Source organism: Leuciscus leuciscus (assembly GCF_965113295.1).
Source record: "Leuciscus leuciscus genome assembly, chromosome: 1".
Taxonomy (NCBI): domain Eukaryota; kingdom Metazoa; phylum Chordata; class Actinopteri; order Cypriniformes; family Leuciscidae; genus Leuciscus; species Leuciscus leuciscus.
In genome coordinates, this window is record NC_138725.1 from 377760 (window position 1) to 390273 (window position 12514).

The following is a 12514-nucleotide window of genomic DNA, read 5'->3' on the forward strand; positions in this document are numbered from 1 at the left end:
TTTAGCGAAATTCTTCCTCTCCTATAGCAACGAATTAATCAAATTTTTCCTCAGGGAGACTACAATGCACTGCCTGATGCAATACTGTAGTAGACGGTTGCATAGTTATAATTTTGTCCCTGATATTATCAATCTTATAAGTGAAGAAGTTCATGAAGTCATTACTGCTGTGTTATGTATACAAGAGAAGAGCAATGATAGAGCGTACAAATCCCTTACAACAACTACGTGCTATGTGGTCATGTGCAGCTCGTCAAATTATGAATAGAAAAAATATAACGTACTTCTGTCCCACTCTTCCATTTGCCTAGATTTGGAATTACTTGCAACATGTATAATTTAAATGAGCAGATAAAACACAACAGATAGGCCTGCATGTAAATAAATTACGCAACAACTCCTTGGCATTTTGACTTAGCGAAAACACCACCCCTATGCTACTAGCCTAAACCCTTTACTCCGGTACGAAGACCGCGGGTCTTTTTGCCTCCTGGTTGCGTGCGCAAGCAGTGATGACGTCGCCGAGAAATCCATATATTTCAGTAACCTAAATTTTATAAGAACAGGAAGGTGATTTTCATGGCCAGGAAATACCCTTCCTCGAATTATAAGAAAGAGATAATTTTTGTTGAGAAATTGATGGGTTAATCTTACGGCCGTTTGCTGGACAAACAACTGTTTGATAATTACATTAATTTCCATTAAAGGTTATTCTGATAATTGATCTGAAGAATGGACCATTGATATATTAATGATTAAATTATAATTCATTGTGATGGGTTATTGATATATACATTTGATCTATTTTTCAGCTTCAATAATTGTATTAACTCTGTATACGAATGAATCAACCCTGATTCACCATTATTGATTCCCTATATCATTTGAGCTAAATTTCGTTACAACACTTTGTTGATTGATATCTATTAACTTGTGTTCAACCAACAGGAATGTCTAATTTGTCAGTTCAGATCAATGCAAAAAAACACAAATTCTCTCTGACAGTAGGTGGCACTCATGTAAAGCAGAAAGACAGCACTATACAGGGCTCTAGACTGCGAGTAAATGGTCACATTTTGCAACCTTTTTTAAAAGAGAGAAGACCACCATTCAACCCGAAAAAGGTCACATATCTATTCCAATGACTCCGAAGCTGTTCAGTTAAGGAGTAAATCATGGGCTAACGTGACATAACTGCCAGATTCAAACTGCTTTCTCGCTATGGCTGGCGCTGAGCTAAAGACGGACGTGCTCAGTGCTTGTCATATAATCACAACAATACACAGCAGGGACAAATTAACTAACGAGTAATTAACAAGACAACAGGTGAAGGATCAAATAAACCTGGAAACAGACATATTCCATCAACGGGGTGGTGGATGAGGGCGTGGCTTACCCAGAACATGAAGCCTCTAGTGCTGAGCCGGAAGTGCAGCGGGCCCAGGGTGGAGCCGGCAGATTGGGGCTGAGCATCTTGCGGTGAAGAAGCTCAAGCTCTGCAGAACTGACGTGAAGAAGCTCAGAGTTGGCAGGCATGATGTGAAGAAGCTCAGGATCAGCAGGCATGACATGAAGAGACTCCAGCTCGGCAGGCATGATGTGAAGAGACTCAGGATCAGCAGGCATGACGTGAAGATGCTCAGACTTGGCAGGCATGACGTGAAGAAGCTCAGGATCGGCAGGCATGATGTGAAGAGACTCAGGATCGGCAGGCATGACGTGAAGAGACTCCGGCTTGGCAGGCATGACATGAAGAGATTCTTGAGTGGCGGCCATCTTGGTAGATCACGTTGACATCAGTGGTGGTTCTGCCATGCTGGATATCAGTCTTCGACGCCCAGAGATTGATCTGGTGGCAGGCCTGATGGCTGGCAAGCTGGTTTTCTCCTCACTCTCCCTGATGGTAAAGGAGGATCTATTGTGGTCAAGCACCCACTCTACATAGTCCTTGAAGCTCCTCCGAGAACCATCTTTGGGCAGGCGTGCTCTGGTCTCTGAGGGTGTACTCACACTAGGCACGGTTGCCATGAACCGGGCCCGAGTACGATTGTCCCCCCTCCCCACTCCCCCTCTGGCCTGCACTCACATAGGGTTTCAGCATTCGTGCCGGAGCACGCTTACTTCATTATGGTGCGACGGTTTCGGGATAAACAGGAAGAGCGGCGCTCTCACTGAACACAATGGAGTCCAGCACGGTTAGCGCTCACACTGCATGCGAACCGCGCCCGAGTCCAACTGAACCGTGCTCTGGCCCACCTCTTCCAAGCGGGCCAGGGCCGGCTAATCGAGCTGCGCCCGGGCACGGTTCGGCGCACTCACACTAGTCAAACGAACCGCGCTTTGGTGGTCAAACGCACTCGGGCACGGTTCAAACTGGCTAGTGTGAGTACACCCTGAGTTGAGAAAAACACACTGAGGCTGGTGTCATCATAATGGACGAAAGGTACCAAATCCACATACCTCTTTGTGTGGGCCTCGAGGGACAGATCCCCCTGGGAGAGGAGGAGAATCTCTACCACTGTTAGATCCATTTTTAGGGTCTGTCGTTCTGTCACAATGCAGGTTGAAGCAGGAAAGGATGCAGGATCTACAGTGGGGAGAACAAGTATTTGATACACTGCTGATTTTGCAGGTTTTCCCACTTACAAAGCATGTAGAAGTCTGTAATTTTTATCATAGGTACTCTTCAACTGTGAGTGTCACATTGTATGATTTTTAAGTAATTCATTTGCATTTTATTGCATGACATAAGTATTTGATATATCAGAAAAGCAGAACTTACTATTTGGTACAGAAACCTTTGTTTGCACTTACAGAGATCATACGTTTCCTGTAGTTCTTGACCAGGTTTGCACACACTGCAGCAGGGATTCTGGCCCACTCCTCCATACAGACCTTCTCCAGATCCTTCAGGTTTCGGGGCTGTCGCTGGGCAATACGGACTTTCAGCTTCTCCAAAGATTTTCTTTTGGGTTCAGGTCTGGAGACTGGCTAGGCCACTCCAGGACCTTGAGATGCTTCTTACGGAGCCACTCCTTAAGGCTGGTTCACACGGGACGATTTTAAAATTGTCGGCCGATTTTCCAAACCTGAGAGACCCCACACACGGGGATAAAAAATCACAGGTCTAACAGTTTTGGTCGTACAGTGTGTGGTGCACAGCCACACGGCAAAATCAACACATCACACACGAACCGATTTGACTCCCGAGCATTCCCAGATCAGACGAGAAATCGCGCAAAATACCTTGAGATCAAACGTGACTTCAGAGTAAACAATCATGGCGGACGAAGAGGATGCAGTGGCAATAGTTTGTAGTTTGTTTTTAACCGAAAAAAAAAACGTTATCAAAAGAAAAGGCGATGATCTCTGACGTCCACCGGACTTTCTGGTGCGCCATGCCGCCGGCTGTTTTGATTATATTTCCCGGTGTTTCCTCGCCGCCTCGTCACCTCGCTTTATGATTGGCTACACTCCTCAGTCCACAGGCTGCGTGCTCGGGGGACACCACACACGAGAAGAAATCGGGCCAAATAAATCCAACATGTTGGATATCCCCGATTTGAGATCGGAGCGGTCCCGACGTCCTTCCGAGCAGACGAGAGCAGTCTTAACACACCACACACGGCAGGAATATTTGATCAGATTATTTTACGATAATCGGAGCATCCTTAAGATTGTCGGAAGGGGTGAATCGGGGCTAAAATCGGCTTAATTATCCTGCCGTGTGAACTAGGCTTTAGTTGCCCTGGCTGTGTGTTTCGGGTCATTGTCATGCTGGAAGGCCCAGCCACGACCCATCTTCAATGCTCTAACTGAGGGAAGGAGGTTGTTGGCTAAGATCTCGCAATACATGGCCCCATCCATCCTCCTCTCAATACGGTGCAGTCGTCCAGTCCCCTTTGCAGAAAAGCATCCCCAAAGAATGATGTTTTCACCTCCATGCTTAACGGTTGGGATGGTGTTCTTGGGGTTGTACTCATCCTTCTTCCTCCAAACACGGCGAGTGGAGTTTAGACCGAAAAGCTCTATTTTTGTCTCATCAGACCACATGACCTTCTCCCATTCCTCCTCTGGATCATCCAGATGGTCATTGGCAAACTTAAGACGGGCCTGGACATGTGCTGGCTTGAGCAGGGGGACCTTGCGTGCGCTGCAGGATTTTAATCCATGACGGTGTAGTGTGTTACTATTGGTTTTCTTTGAGACTGTGGTCACAGCTCTCTTCAGGTCATTGACCATGTCCTGCCGTGTAGTTCTCGGCTGATCCCTCATCTTCCTCATGATCATTGATGCCCCACGAGGTGAGATCTTGCATGGTGCCCCAGACCGAGGGAGATTGACCGTCATCTTGAACTTCTTCCATATTCGAATAATTGCACCAGCAGTTGTTGCCTTCTCACCAAGCTGCTTGCCTATTGTCCTGTAGCCCATCCCAGCCTTGTGCAGGTCTACAGTTTTATCCCTGATGTCCTTACACAGCTCTCTGGTCTTGGCCATTGTGGAGAGGTTGGAGTCTGTTTGATTGAGTGTGTGGACAGGTGTCTTTTATACAGGTAACGAGTTCAAACAGGTGCAGTTTATACAGGTAATGAGTGGAGAACAGGAGGGCTTCTTAAAGAAAAACTAACAGGTCTGTGAGAGACGGAATTCTGACTGGTTGGTAGGTGATCAAATACTTATGTCATGCAATAAAATGCAAATTAATTATTTAAAAATCATACAATGTGATTTTCTGAGATTCCGTCACTCACAGTTGAAGTGTACTCATGATAAAAATTACAGACCTCTCATGCTTTGTAAGTAGGAAAACCTGCAAAATCGGCAGTGTATCAAATACTTGTTCTCCCTACTGTACTTGCAGCAGCTTAACTTTATTTTCAAAGAACATAAAAGAAACCAAACACTCTAGACAAGAAACAGAACAACCTAGCATATAGCGACGACAGACAAGAAGATCAGATTAAACTTTATTGTCATTGCACAAGTACAACCTGTACAGCGATAGAAGTTACGGAGTATCTGAGGGGGCAGTTCAGCTTTTTTCAGTTTCCTGAGGAAGAAGAGGCGTTGTTGAGCTTTCTTGATCATAATGGAGGTATTGAGTGACCAGGAGATGTCTTGTGAAATGTGGACACCCAGGAGCTTGAAGCTAGTGACCCGCTCTACTTCAGCCCCATTGATGTAAATGGGTGTGTGGGTGCCTGCCTTTTCTTTCCGGAAATCAACAATGAGCTCTTAGGTTTTGGAGGTGTTGAGCGCAAGGTTATTATTTGGCTTAGTGTTGTTGTCCCAGTCAAAGCGGGCATAAAAGTTATTAAGCTCATTAGCATAGAAGGTAGTGGTGGTAAGGGGGGTTGAAGTTACTCTTCTGTAACCTGTAATGGCCTGTATCCCTTGCCACATGCGTCGGGGGTCAGAGTTATTGAAGTGCTCCTCAATCAGACGTTTGTGGCTATGTTGGACATTCCGTATTCCCCTTTTCAGGTTAGCCCTGGATGTTCTATAGGCTTCTGCATTGCCAGATCGGAAAGCAATGTCACAAGCCTTTAGCAGTAGACGGACATCCTTATTCATCCAAGGCATCCAATCTCAGATCGGGAAACGGATCTAAAGCAAACTCAAAAATAGCAAACACACTCAACTTGACACCTTTAAATGACGTTCTATTAACATTAAGAAAACTGGACATTGTAACATTCCCATAACCAAAACACCCCCCACCCTCTTAAACATACTGAACATTTGGAAAATGTGTGTGTGTGTAGGTCCATTTCGGGATATGTCCCTATTACACTGAATGAACATGATATTATAGCTAGCCTGTCCAGTATTAAGCCCAACTCAGCCCCGGGGCCAGATGGCCTGAGAGGGAGAGTTTTAAAAGAAAATGTCCATGAACTAAAAGGTATTGTGCTGGAGTTATTTCAGTACTTGCTTAATTCCTTAACAATGCCCAAATTATGGAAAATGTCCTATATTGTGCCTATTCCGAAAAAACCTGGAGCCACTGAACTAAAAGATTTCAGGCCCATTGCCCTTACTTCCATCTTAGGAAAATGTTTTGAGAGAGTTATAAGTAAACATATTACAGCATCAGTCTTTAACAGCTTAGATCTTCTCCAGTTTGATTACAAAAGTATGAGGGGAACCGATGATGCAACTGTCAGTATGTTTCACACTCTTGCAAAGCACCTTCAAGCCCCCTCCCACCTTGCTAGGGTCCTGTTTATCGATTTTACATCTGCCTTTAACAGCATGCAGATCCACACCTTGCTGCAGAGACTTATCGATATAGGAGTAAATGGTGGTATTATCCACCTTGTAAGGGACTTCCTCTCTGACCGCCCTCAACAGGTTCTGGTTAATAATACTCGGTCTGACATCCTTGTGCTTAATACTGGCGCCCCGCAAGGCACTATTCTATCCCCATTACTCTTCTCCATTTATACAAACGAATTCCAATTAGATCTGGAAAATTTTTGTCTGTTCAAGTATGCAGATGATATGGCCCTGGTGGCTTTATTAAAGAGGGGGGACATAGTTGGAGAGGAAGTATATAGAGCACATGTGTCATCTCTCCAGAAATGGTGCGATGAAAGTTCCTTAGAGATAAATGCAACAAAAACAAAGGAACTTGTTTTTTATGAAAAGGACCCTGTGCAGCCCCTTATAATTAGGGGACAAATTGTAGAGGTAGTAGAAAAGTTTAAATACCTCGGTACATATATTGATTCTAATCTAAATTTCGGTGAAAACGCAGACTATATTTTTAAAACCTGTAACCAACGTCTCCATCTACTGCGCAAGCTCAACTCCTTCAGAGTGAGCAAGCACATTATGCAAATAGTCTATAAGAATCTGATAGAGAGTATTCTAACCTTTAACATGGCGATGTGGTATGGTAATTTAAATGTAAAAGGGAGAAGCAAGCTGCAGAGAATAGTAAACCTCGCCTCAAAAATCATAGGGACAAGTCAGAAATGATTAAGTTCCACGTACGAGGAAGTTCTCAGGAAAAAAGCTTTTAAAATAGCAAACGATCCCTCTCATCCACTCAATAGGGAGTTTGAACTTCTTCCCTCTGCCAGACGTTACAAAGTAATGCAATTCGGACGCTGAACAACACGTCCCGTTGATGTATTGTAACGTAATCGCTACTGCTGTGCTGCATTTTGCCCTGAAGATGTCTGTTTGTTAGTTTTGTCTTGTTGTTCTTGTTGGTTTGATTGTTGTTTTTATGAGACCGAAGGCAAATTTCCACATTGTGGACAATAAAATGAAAATGAAATGAATGAAATGAAATGAAAACATTTTAGAACAAAAATGTGTTAGCTGGGTATCCATCCATTGAGTTTACTATTATTATTATTATGATTGCAAGTGACTTAAGATGTGTTTTTTTTTTTTTTTCAGTTCATAATCAATTAGCATTCAGCTGCAACTTCTACAATACAACATAACAATATTAAAGTTCTGAGCTTCATTTCACTAAGTTATCTTTCTACCGCTGTGATTTTCAGGTGCTGAAGATGAAGATGATCAGGAGTGTCTGAGGATTGCTCTGATCGGGAAAGAGAGTTGGTGAAGTTGATGGTCGATCAGTAACTGTTGTTGATACTCCAGGTCTCTGGAGGACACGATACTGACAATGGCATTAAAATAAATATTGAAATGTATTTCCATGTCACCTGGACCTCATGTGTTCATCATTGTGTTGAGTTTGAATGACATGAGACATCATGACAATGACATCATTGTAACAACTACAAAACCTCAATGAGAAATAACAGAGAGAACATGGTATAAATAGGCTGAGACAAACAATAATGACAAACAGGTGAAAGCAATAATTCATGATGAGTCCGGGCAAAGGATTATGGGTACTGAAGTTCATGGCTGAGTGGCAAAGGTTAGAGGAGGAGTGCCCTCTAGTGGCCGACCTGGGCACACCAGCTGGTGACTGAGACAGAACATAACACGATTAAACGCAATCAAATAAGCATTCCTTGCAAACCTCCTGCTGCTCTGGGGTGCGTTTCCCGAAAGCATCGTTAGCCAACTATGGTCGCAAGTTCCCTCGTTGCCAATAGAGTTCAATGGACATTGCGATGAACTTGCGACCATAGTTGGCCAACGATGCTTTCGGGAAACGCACCCCTGAGCTGCAAATGACACACACAAGGAGACCAATGTCTTTTGAAACTACAGGCAACTCTATTTTCATGTGATGAATTTCATCAGATATAACAAATAATGAGTCAAAACATCATCAATCCTTCATATAAAACATGTTTATCATAGGTCTAGACAAAAGGGAACTGGAGCGCTGCTGGTATCCCTTATATCCTCTGGTGCTCATGGAAGGGTTAAATGCTCATGAAAAAGAATTTGGAAAAAAATCCAGGTCCACGCACTCAGTAGGATGCAAAAGTTAAAAAGAAAACACCAACGCGTATCGGCCCACTGGCCTTCATCAGGGTGTTGGTAACAAACAAACAGAATCAAGCCATACTTATAGTTGCATTGATTTCAGGTGTGCCACTATGGCACTTGCAACACAATTTCTTTGCCACTAGAGGCAATAGTTACACATCATAATTCTTAATTCATAGTCAAGATGATTCTAAAACAACGTGAATAGTGTACAAAAATGGCAATTGGGTCTACTACATTCAAAAGCTACTAATCATTTACGAACAGCAATATAGTGTCCCTATAAAGACACAACAATTATAAAAAGGGTGAAAGGTCAAAATCTTCATTGAGACCTGGATGACTAGTAGCCCTCAAGGAATAGCTGCCGACATTCTAGGAAGTTTTCAAAGTGTCAGGAAAATAGACACGCTGCAATAGATTGAGAATGGTGATGTTAAAAACTGGTAAACAATTTCAAAACAGGGCGTTTCAGAAGAAATGCAAACAAAATCAAAGATGCATAAAAACAAAGGTGTACAAAATGTTACGTGCTAATATTTGGTCTTGTTTCAGAGTCAGTGTGCTCCAGTGAAACCTGTGTGACTTGTGTGAACTTTGATGAGGCCGAGAACAATAGCACTGTTAAACATGCGGTTCAATAACAATGTTCAATATAAAGAAGAATCCAACTCTAATGCGACTGAGCTTGTTTCACATATAACTGTTGATTGTTAGATATAATAGTTAGATGATTTATCTAACAATTGAAATGTACGATATGTTAAAACAATTTGGCATTATGCTGATGAGGCCAAAAACTGCTTACCACATGTTTTCATAAAAAGAAGAACAATTATTAAGACACAAAACACAACGTCTGTTTTCCTGATCAGGCCTAAAAGACCGATGTCTAAAACTCTGGTGTCAAAGTATTGGTGCGGACAGAATAATATTTCACATAATTCATTTGCTTAACTGTTGTTTAGTGACACACACTAAATAACTGTGTATCTATGACTGTGCTGTGAAATGCACATCTTTAAGTGTAATAGTTAGACGAGTTTGAAGTGTAATAGTTTTATAGGTAACAGAAGAACAGCAATACTCATCTTTCACGTCGATGTTTCGTAGATATAGCAGAAAGACGTTCTAAAAGAAATATGATTTGTTTAGTCTTAAACACTCTCATGTAGAAGGACCGTCATTTAATTCTCTTTATGCAATATTTGTTGATGTTTTTCATAAATTCCTATATGAACATGTTTGACCACGCTCTAAAACGATATACTTTTTGCAAACTGGACAATGGGCATAACCTAATTATCACAAAAAAGGGGAAAAAAAACTTTAAGCCATATGGTCAAAATTAAATGATTTAATATTATAGTAATAGCTATAACTTAACGTATTTCACTAGTAAATTGTATATGTTTCCACTGTTCGATCGCAACCGCGCCTCTCACACACACACACACACACACAAATATAAGTAAACACTCTGCGACTTCTCGATCGTTCCCGCGCCTCTCCCTCCCCCTCTCACACACACACACACACACACACACACACAAATATAAGTAAACACTCTTCTCCTAGCGGTGGGCAGTAGAGGTCGACCGATTAATCGGTCGGACGATTAATCGGCCGATTTTTTGCATTTTTAAACATAATCGTAATCGGCCAATATCCACGTATATCAAGCCGATTATTGGCGCACACGTGTACGACGCACGCTGCCCCTAGAGTCATTTTCCAGCAGAGCGAGCAGACCGCAGACCGCAGACCGCAGCAGACCTTCAGCTTTCAGTGCCTAAGGAAAACGGTAAGGATTAAATTCTTATAACTCCCTTTATATTTAATTAAAAACTTTTGATATGTTACTGCCAACTTGAATAGGCGACATGACGTTCGGCTACTTTGGATATTGATAGCGTAGTTGAGGTTGCATTATCACAGCAGAAGGGTTGCTATCATGTCACAATAAGCAAGCAAGAATTTTGCAATTACAGACAGTGAATCTGAGACTTTTATTTGTTCTGTTTGTGTCTTATATTTGAGAGGGTTGTCACTCAATGCAGAGAAATAAGTAATAAAAAAGAGACCAACGCACTATAAGCTAGTGAAGGACTGGCTTTGCTTTGCTAGCGTCGTCGTTGCGACACTGGTGCCTTAACGACCGTTATCTACCGGACCGAATATCAACGCGGATTTCTGTGCTTCATTTCGGTGCTACTGTTATGTCTTTGTTTCTCTTGGATGCTCTGAAAACGGACGTTAGAATAACAGAAACATCGCTTTGCTGCATGTGACGTTAGTCAGCAGCTAACTATAGCATACCGTTAGCTAGTAGCTGGATTAAACACGGTTAAAATGCTGGCCAAACAGTGTAAAGTGTGACTGTATTTCACTGTAGACTAGGGGTGGAACGGTACATGTATATTGAACCGAAACCGTATGGGCGTCACGGTTCGGTGCATACATTTACATGGACCTAATCTGTATCCCCGCCTTAGCTCAGAGGGGCGCGGGAGCAATCGAGAAGTCGCAGAGTGTTTACTTATCACTGATTCTTGGGAATTTGGATAAAACATGTCCCACTAAGAAAAGTGCTAATTCTGTTGGAAATTAATAACATTTTCATGAATAAAAAGAATCAAGGTTATAATCAGGGGGTCCTTTGCACATATGTTAGGTTATTTTATAGGTTTATTTTTAATTTGTATTAATTTAATGATTAGATGCTGGCCCATTGCCTACAAAATCAGTTGTCCTCGGATAGGAGATAATCATTTCAACTTGATTAAAAAAACAAAACGTAATAATTAAATTGAATAATATCTTTACCACATGAAAAAGTACATAGTAAATATTGTTCAAAACTCACTGTTTGTAGTTTTTAATACATATTACAATTATTTTGTGTTTGCTCAAAATGTGTCCCACATATTCGTCACCACCGTCAGATATTTATAAAAAGCAATAAAATCAGGCAACTACAAGGTCAACTTAATTCCTGGGGACCCCAGTTTCAAACCTTCAGCTCTTCTGCATGCTTCAAGATCACTCAAGCTCCTGTAAGTGTGCTAATTTCTCTTAGACTTGTTCATATTTTTGGACACTGCTACTGTCACAACCATAACATGTCAACACCGTCTCTTTTGTATAAAAAATATTAGATTAGATTATGACATAAATGTATACTTTTTAAGAAGAGGTCTGAAGTAGCTAGCAACAGAGGGGAAACAAGATGGCTAATGTGAACAACTCATGCATATCATGTGAAAGAGTAGGTTTATGTCACCACCGTCATACGTCACCACCGTCAGGTTTTCTGTCTGACAGTGGTGACATACAGTCTGACGGTGGTGACAAAAACCTCCAAATGGTCCTCAACGAAGGCTAGAATATAATTGTTGATCACAATAAATACCCATATGACCTGTAATGTTTCATTAACCTGTTTTATGTATTATTCATTAATTGTATGTTGTAATGAGGCCACTGTCACCACCGTCAGATTAGTGTCACCACCCTCAGTTCTGAAGTCACCACCGTCAGAGGGAGTTTTATTTGTTTTAAATGAATATGCTTACAATATGTTTCTTCAGTGCTGTTGAGTTATTAAAGTAATGGTATCTTTTAATACAAAAATATGTTTGTTAAATAAAAAAACATGACTTTTTCTATTTAGGCTTAAAGTAAACGTTGTATGATGTTAGATCTTTTAAAGGAGTACACGTGAAACAGTATAAAACATGAACAAAAGTGAATATTTAACACTTAACAGCAAATATGTGTACTAAGAATGCCAGATAATGATTTAAAAACTCTAAATACATATTAGACCAAAAAAATATATATTATTTGCTTTTTATTGTGTCTGACGGTGTTGATAAAAACAAAGTAATAACTGGAAAAACGCCTATTTTATGAAAAAAATACAAAATGAGGAGGTTGCACCGATACATTACTGAACAGCCAAGACCTTGGTCTATAATAATATACCTTCAGATTTTGTAATTTTACTAACTTTTTATTTTCAAAATTAAAACCTGTTTTATCCAAATTCCCAAGAATCAGTGTTATATTTGTGTGT

General features: G+C 41.3%; 1 protein-coding gene and 1 long non-coding RNA gene across 3 annotated transcripts in view; both read left to right on the plus strand.

Moving 5' to 3' along the window:
* LOC309479782 (uncharacterized protein) overlaps positions 1-7897 on the plus strand; it is a 59636-nt gene extending 51739 nt beyond the window's left edge. For both annotated transcript variants that reach the window (XM_082143969.1, XM_082143968.1), the window contains exon 4: positions 7524-7897. The gene's annotated coding sequence lies outside the window, so the exon portion shown is untranslated. The remainder of the gene's footprint in view (positions 1-7523) is intronic.
* Positions 1-12514, plus strand: part of LOC309480540 — a 188235-nt gene that overhangs the window by 93137 nt on the left and 82584 nt on the right. The window lies entirely within an intron of this gene.